Source organism: Hippoglossus stenolepis, chromosome 16 (genome assembly GCF_022539355.2).
Source record: "Hippoglossus stenolepis isolate QCI-W04-F060 chromosome 16, HSTE1.2, whole genome shotgun sequence".
NCBI classification, from domain to species: domain Eukaryota; kingdom Metazoa; phylum Chordata; class Actinopteri; order Pleuronectiformes; family Pleuronectidae; genus Hippoglossus; species Hippoglossus stenolepis.
This window is the reverse complement of record NC_061498.1, coordinates 32,126-40,823: the sequence shown is the minus strand read 5'-3', so window position 1 is coordinate 40,823 and position 8,698 is coordinate 32,126. Positions and strand designations below refer to the sequence as shown.

General features: G+C 45.6%; 1 pseudogene; it reads left to right on the top strand.

The window, feature by feature from the left end:
* The first annotated feature begins 296 nt into the window (after positions 1-296).
* On the top strand, positions 297-7,346 carry LOC118123329 (annotated as a pseudogene).
* The last annotated feature ends 1,352 nt before the right edge of the window (positions 7,347-8,698 follow it).

Below are 8,698 nucleotides of genomic sequence, written 5' to 3'. Positions count from 1 at the left end.
GGGTCTTCAACGTTTTTCAGGCCAAGGACCCCCAAACTGATGGAGAGATGGAGCAGGGACCCCCTACGATATATATGTGTGTGCATTGCTGACTGAAAGATAACGTCTTCTGCCTCCATTTATCCTTTCGCTACAATATGTTGGATTCATGTTAATGTGTATTTAAAGACATTTAAGTTTGTGGGGAAAAAATTGGTAGTTTAATTAAAAAAATATGAAATATTCTCTAATCAACCCCCTGCAGTACCTCCGCGGACCCCCTAGGGTGCACTACGCTTTACCACAAAGCACAAACAATAACACTGTACTTTGATCCCTCTGTTGAGGGATCAAAGTACAGTGTTATTGTTTGTGCTGAGTTTTAGATCAAGACTGAGAGGAACCAGCAGCTGAACTGAAACTACCAGAGAACATCATCGAGTCTGGTGAGATCAAATCTTCATGTCGTGATTGTTGACGTTACCGTTATAAGGTTATAAGTTATTCTGGCTAAAGGGTAATCGGTCAAAAGTTAAAGTTCGCTGCTAACGGCGGCTAATAAATAACAGCGACGTGTTTAGGGTTCACACTTAATACTTGATCCTTCAGTGTGACTTTGTCCTTGTGTCGTTATTTGTTATAAATAACTTAGAATTGAACTGTGTAACTGTAGATCCTCATTTCTCCTGCATGGAGCTAAAAGTGTGAACGTGAGTGAACGTCACGTTCACGTTCATTTTTAAATCATCATCGTATCAGGCCATCATGAAATACCAGGAGCGGGCAGGTGTGTGTGTGTGTGTGTGTGTGTGTGTGTGTGTGTGTGTGTGTGTGTGTGTGTGTGTGTGTGTGTGTGTGTGTGTGTGTGTGTGTGTGTGTGTGTGTGTGTGTGTGTGTGTGTGCTCCCAGATAGCGGACACACACAGGCCCCGTTCACGTGAAGCTGCTTCTTATCAGTGGAAACAGTGGAAACACCCAGTATCTCTGGTCACAGCTAAAATCTCTGTTTCCTCCCTCAGCAGATAAGGAGGAGCTCATGGACCCTGGTGTCATGGAGGCTGAGAGGGAAGGTGATGACGTGGACACCAGCTGGAGCCAAGAGCTCAGGCTGGTCCTCATCGGAAAAACAGGAAGTGGCAAGAGTGCATCTGGAAACACCATCTTGGGCCAGAGGCAGTTCCTGTCGCAGATCAGCGGCAGCTCCGTCACACAGATCTGTGAGCTCAGGAGCGTCGTGCTCGCAGAGGAAGAGGAAGCCGAGGAGGAGGGCCAGGCTGTCACACGGAGGAAGATGAGGAGAGTCTCGATGGTTGACATGCCGGGTTTCGGGGACACTCGCCTCAGCAGGGAGCAGATTCATACAGAGATAGCCAACTGTGTGCGTCTCTCTGCCCCCGGGCCACATGCCTTCCTCCTGGTGGTGGCAATAGGACGATACACAGATGACGAGAACAAGGCTGTTAGTGAGATGTCAAAGATATTTGGGGAGGAGGCAGTCCGTCACCACACTCTGGTTCTTTTTACCAGAGGTGATGAGCTGGAGGGGATAGGGATTGAAGAGTTCCTGAGTAAGACTGCTCCTGACGGGCTCAAGGCTCTGATTGACAGGTGTGGCAGCAGGTACCATGTCCTCAACAACAAAGACCCAAGTAACTCAGGGCAAGTGAAAGAACTCCTGATGAAGGTAGACATGATGGTGAGGCAGACCACCGGAGGGTTTTATACCAACGAAATGTTTTCACAGGCGGAGGCTGCCATCAGGGAGGAGCAGGAAAGGTTGTTGAGGATTCGAGGGGAAGGGGAAGAACGAGGGGGGACTTTGACTCGTATGAGACAGGAGGCTGTGCGATCTGCTAAGGTCCGGGACAGAGTAAAGATCATAGTAGCTGCTGTAGCCACGGGCGTGGCATTCGGGACAGTGGTTGGGTTAGCAGTCCCTTTGGTGGCTGCAGCTGGGGCTGCCCTTGTGGGAAACTTGGTGGGTTTCGCTGCAGGTAAACTAGCAGGGATGTCTGTAGCGGGAGGCACAGGGGTTGGGAAAGGTGTGGGGGCCATAGTGGCAGCAGCTTCAGGGAAAACGGCCCTGGCAGTGGGAGCAGCAACAGGTGGGGCCATGGGCGGTTCTGTGGGAGCCTTTGTTGGCACTGGGGCTGCCAGTCCAAGGGAGGGTGCTTTGGATACCCTGGAGGAGGTTAGTTTCATCGGGGCCTGTGCTGTGGGGATGGCAGCAGGAGTGGGAGCATCCTTGGGAGCTGGGGCTGCTATAGGTGCAGTTCTGGAGGGAGCAGCTGTCGGCACAGTCACCCTCGGTGCAGCTGAACCTGCAGCAGTAAGTGTAGCAGACGCGTCTGTAGCTCAGGGTGGTTTAGCTTCAGCAACACTGTCTACCACTGTAGCACCTGAGGGTGTGGCCAGCACGGTCCTGTCAGACCCTTTGGTAACTGTGGGGGCAAAAACTCGTATTTTGTCCTCAGTGGCTGATATAAGCAAGGCTGTAGCAGGCATCGTCGTGGCTGGGGGTCTGGGAGTGAAGGTGGTAAAGGAAATAGTCAGATCTGGCACACAAACAGAAGAAACAAATTACTCAGAGAAAAAGACTTATGAGATCAACTGGAACAAATAAATAGAGCCTGAGAGTGGAGTTGGTTTCTAGTTAATAAATGTATAATTATATTTTCTCCTGATGAAATCCTCCACTCCAAAGTAACTTCAGTCTGTGTTGCTATTAAAACACCTCAAATATTCAGTAGCTGGAGCATTGTGGTGTTAAACTGGTAAAAGGCTGGTGCGAGAGTTTAGTGATATTTTCAGTGTGATGACAGATGAAGGATATTAGTTAAACACTCTTGAGATTTATTTTTTCCAAGAATATGAATTGATTGTTTTAAGGTTGTGACTCATCTTGCAGCTGGTTGGTTTAGAACAAGAACTTAAGTCTTTATATAGAAATAAAGGAAAGAGAAATGTTCTTATGGAAACAGCTGCTGAAAAAGTCTTGTAAGGTATTTTAATGAGTGACATAAATTTTATAATTTTTCTTTTGGCCTTTCTAAAGAAACACATTGCTGGAAACACCATCTTATTAAAGTAATAAACAAAAGGAAAGTATTAGAAAGTATTTTAAATCCTAAAGGGTGACAGTGGGTGGTGTGTTTTTTGTGTTTCACTTGCCACTATATCTGAAAAGTGTTTATTAGTTTTGAACATCCAGCACCAGCTGCTGTAAATGTATCACCAGTTCACTCCTGTTGTGACTTCTGTTGCAGTCAAACAAGCACTGAAGACAATAAAGTATTTGAATGACTCTTCTCGTCCTGTTTTGTTTTTAGTGTTTTTTTTTTATGTCAGTACATCTATTGTCTTAACTGTGTTTTATAATTGTGGTGCAGCAAAAACTCTACAGCATTAAACACTGTCCGTCTCCATCAATCTGAATCCTTGACTATGGAGAAGTTCTGTACTGTCACACATCAACTCTCCAGCAGTTAAACCCAGTTCATCCCAGTGCACTACGCTTTATCACAAAGCACAAATCCCACACACACCATCGTTCTGTGTATCACTCGGTTGGATGGACGTCATTACAAACGACAAGAGACGGTCATCTGGTGTTATTCATCTATAAAGCTCTGTTGTTAAAACCACTACATACAGACCAGGATCCAGTCACTTCTTCACTTTAGACATCAAGTCTAAAGTGAAGTTTTAAAGTTTAAAAAAATGGGAAACTCATTTTTGATAACTTGAGGATTACATTATTGTACTTTGGAATATAAGAAATTTCAATAAATTTAGCTTCAGAACTTTGCAAACCCCCCAGTGTTCCGTGTCTGGTCTCGATTGAATGTGTCCAAACTGCTTCAAATACACGTGGTTGTCAAATATCTATAAATATTTGACCTCACCTCATTGAAATGCAGCCTGTTTCTGAAAAGGTTCAGTTTGATGGAATAAGATGATATTAGTGATGACTACTATGATGTAGTTTTTGTGTTAGTCCTTTCGGTGGTTCCATGCAGGCGAGCCGATGCCACAGAGCAGAAGCTACCAGGTTATTGATTATTAATGTTCTGCCTCTGTACGATAATTGTGGCTTCAACCATTTCCATTTGTTGAGTCTCCCTTGTATGTTTTCAGCCACCCCCTCCCAGTTCTTCTGAGCTATGGTCTCGTTAACAATATATACGCAAAAATCACATAGTCAAACTCTTCCACTCTGAGTTTAAACACCAGGTTCAGGTCCTCAGTCCTGTTATTCATGATCATAAATAGATGCCTTCAGCTCTCACACACTCCACCACACTCCAGAGAGAGAGAGAGAGAGAGAGAGAGAGATTATGTCGATGAGTGAGTGAATATACAAAATTATCTCATCAACCAAAAATGTCGCGACGCCCTGCAGTACCTCCGCTGACCCCCTAGGGGTCGCAGACCCCCTGTTGAAGACCTCTGCTCTATAAAAAAGTACAGTGTTATTGTTTGTGCTGAGTTTTAGATCAAGACTGAGAGGAACCAGCAGCTGAACTGAAACTACCAGAGAACAGCATCGAGTCTGGTGAGGTCAAATCTTCATGTCGTGATTGTTGACGTTACCGTTATAAGGTTATAAGTTATTCTGGCTAAAGGGTACTCGGTCAAAAGTTAAAGTTCGTTGCTAACGGCGGCTAATAAATGACAGCGACGTGTTTAGGGTTCACACTTAATACTTGATCCTTCAGTGTGACTTTGTCCTTGTGTCGTTATTTGTTATAAATAACTTAGAATTGAACTGTGTAACTTAGATCCTCATTTCTCCTGCATGGAGCTAAAAGTGTGAACGTGAGAGAACGTCACGTTCACGTTCATTTTTTAAATCATCATCGTATCAGGCCATCATGAAATACCAGGAGCGGGCGAATGTGTGTGTGTGTGTGTGTGTGTGTGTGTGTGTGTGTGTGTGTGTGTGTGTGTGTGTGTGTGCTCCCAGATAGCGGACACACACAGGCCCCGTTCACGTGAAGCTGCTTCTTATCAGTGGAAACAGTGAAAACACCCAGTATCTCTGGTCACAGCTAAAATCTGTGTTTCCTCCCTCAGCAGATAAGGAGGAGCTCATGGACCCTGGTGTCATGGAGGCTGAGAGGGAAGGTGATGACGTGGACACCAGCTGGAGCCAAGAGCTCAGGCTGGTCCTCATCGGAAAACAGGAAGTGGCAAGAGTGCATCTGGAAACACCATCTTGGGCCAGAGGCAGTTCCTGTCGCAGATCAGCGGCAGCTCCGTCACACAGATCTGTGAGCTCAGGAGCGTCGTGCTCGCAGAGGAAGAGGAAGCCAGGAGGAGGAGGGCCAGGCTGTCACACGGAGGAAGATGAGGAGAGTCTCGGTGGTTGACATGCCGGGTTTCGGGGACACTCACCTCAGCAGGGAGCAGATTCATACAGAGATAGCCAACTGTGTGCGTCTCTCTGCCCCCGGGCCACATGCCTTCCTCCTGGTGGTGCCAATAGGACGATACACAGACGCGAGAACAAGGCTGTTAGTGAGATGTCAAAGATATTTGAGGAGGCAGTCCGTCACCACACTCTGGTTCTTTTTACCAGAGGTGATGAGCTGGAGGGGATAGGGATTGAAGAGTTCCTGAGTAAGACTGCTCCTGACGGGCTCAAGGCTCTGATTGACAGGTGTGGCAGCAGGTACCATGTCCTCAACAACAAAGACCCAAGTAACTCAGGGCAAGTGAAAGAACTCCTGATGAAGGTAGACATGATGGTGAGGCAGACCACCGGAGGGTTTTATACCAACAAAATGTTTTTAGAGGCGGAGGCTGCCATCAGGGAGGAGCAGGAAAGGTTGTTGAGGATTCAAGGGGAAGGGGAAGAACGAGGGGGGACTTCGACTGGTATGAGACAGGAGGCTGTGCGATCTGCTAAGGTCCGGGACAGAGTAAAGATCATAGTAGCTGCTGTAGCCACGGGCGTGGCATTCGGGACAGTGGTTGGCATAGCAGTCCCTTTGGTGGCTGCAGGTGGGGCTGCCCTTGTGGGAAACTCGGTGGGTTTCGCTGCAGGTAAACTAGCAGGGATGTCTGTAGTGGGAGGCACAGGGGTTGGGAAAGCTGTGGGGGCCATAGTGGCAGCAGCTTCAGGGAAAACGGCCCTGGCAGTGGGAGCAGCAGCAGGTGTGGCCATGGGCGGCTCTGTGGGAGCCTTTGTTGGCACTGGGGCTGCCAGTCCAAGGGAGGGTGCTTTGGATGCCCTGGAGGAGGTTAGTTTCATCGGAGCCTGTGCTGTGGGGATGGCAGCAGTAGTGGGAGCATCCTTGGGAGCTGGGGCTGCTATAGGTGCAGCTCTGGAGGGAGCAGCTGTCGGCACAGTCACCCTCGGTGCAGCTGAAACTGCAGCAGTAAGTGTAGCAGACGCGTCTGTAGCTCAGGGTGGTTTAGCTTCAGCAGCAGGGCAGCATGTGCTGGCCACTGTAGCACCTGAGGGTGTGGCCAGCAGGGTCCTGTCAGACCCTTTGGTAACTGTGGGGGCAAAAACTAGTATTTTGTCCTCAGTGGCTGATATAAGCAAGGCTGTAGCAAGCATCGTCGTGGCTGGGGGTCTGGTAGTGAAGGTGGTAAAGGAAAAAGTCAGATCTGGCACACAAACAGAAGAAACAAATTACTCTGAGAAAACGTCTTATGAGATCAACTTGAACAAATAAATAGAGCCTGAGAGTGGAGTTGGTTTCTAGTTAATAAATGTATAATTATATTTTCTCCTGATGAAATCCTCCACTCCAAAGTAACTTCAGTCTGTGTTGCTATTAAAACACCTCAAATATTCAGTAGCTGGAGCATTGTGGTGTTAAACTGGTAAAAGGCTGGTGCGAGAGTTTAGTGATATTTTCAGTGTGATGACAGATGAAGGATATTAGTTAAACACTCTTGAGATTTATTTTTTCCAAGAATATGAATTGATTGTTTTAAGGTTGTGACTCGTCTTGCAGCTGGTTGGTTTAGAACAAGAACTTAAGTCTTTTTATAGAAATAAAGGAAAGAGAAATGTTCTTATGGAAACAGCTGCTGAAAAAGTCTTGTAAGGTATTTTAATGAGTGACATAAATTTTATAATTTTTCTTTTGGCCTTTCTAAAGAAACACATTGCTGGAAACACCATCTTATTAAAGTAATAAACAAAAGGAAAGTATTAGAAAGTATTTTAAATCCTAAAGGGTGACAGTGGGTGGTGTGTTTTTTGTGTTTCACTTGCCACTATATCTGAAAAGTGTTTATTAGTTTTGAACATCCAGCACCAGCTGCTGTAAATGTATCACCAGTTCACTCCTGTTGTGACTTCTGTTGCAGTCAAACAAGCACTGAAGACAATAAAGTATTTGAATGACTCTTCTCGTCCTGTTTTGTTTTTAGTGTTTTTTTTTTATGTCAGTACATCTATTGTCTTAACTGTGTTTTATAATTGTGGTGCAGCAAAAACTCTACAGCATTAAACACTGTCCGTCTCCATCAATCTGAATCCTTGACTATGGAGAAGTTCTGTACTGTCACACATCAACTCTCCTGCAGTTAAACCCAGTTCATCCCAGTGCACTACGCTTTATCACAAAGCACAAATCCCACACACACCATCGTTCTGTGTATCACTCGGTTGGATGGACGTCATTACAAACGACAAGAGACGGTCATCGGGTGTTATTCATCTATAAAGCTCTGTTGTTAAAACCACTACATACAGACCAGGATCCAGTCACTTCTTCACTTTAGACATCAAGTCTAAAGTGAAGTTTTAAAGTTTTAAAAAACGGGAAACTCATTTTTGATAACTTGAGGATTACATTATTGTACTTTGGAATATAAGAAATTTCAATAAATTTAGCTTCAGAACTTTGCAAACCCCCCAGTGTTCCGTGTCTGGTCTCGATTGAATGTGTCCAAACTGCTTCAAATACACGTGGTTGTCAAACATCTATAAATATTTGACCTCACCTCATTGAAATGCAGCCTGTTTCTGAAAAGGTTCAGTTTGATGGAATAAGATGATATTAGTGATGACTACTATGATGTAGTTTTTGTGTTAGTCCTTTCGGTGGTTCCATGCAGGCGAGCCGATGCCACAGAGCAGAAGCTACCAGGTTATTGATTATTAATGTTCTGCCTCTGTACGATAATTGTGGCTTCAACCATTTCCATTTGTTGAGTCTCCCTTGTATGTTTTCAGCCACCCCCTCCCAGTTCTTCTGAGCTATGGTCTCGTTAACAATATATACGCAAAAATCACATAGTCAAACTCTTCCACTCTGAGTTTAAACACCAGGTTCAGGTCCTCAGTCCTGTTATTCATGATCATAAATAGATGCCTTCAGCTCTCACACACTCCACCACACTCCAGAGAGAGAGAGAGAGAGAGAGAGAGAGAGAGAGAGAGAGAGAGAGAGATTATGTCGATGAGTGAGTGAATATACAAAATTCTCTCATCAACCAAAAATGTCGCGACGCGAACCAGCAGCTGAACTGAAACTATACCAGAGAGCGCCGCAACGAGTCTGGTGGAGGTCAAATCTTCATGCGTCGTGATTGGTTGATGCTACTCGTTATATACAGGTTATTCGGGCAAAGGCAATCGAGATCGTGCCAAAGCTCACGCACGGCGGCTAATAGAATAATAGTGCTACGACAAGGTCTAGGGTTCAGCACTTAATATAAGATCCTTCAGTGAGACTTAGCCTTGTGTCGTTAT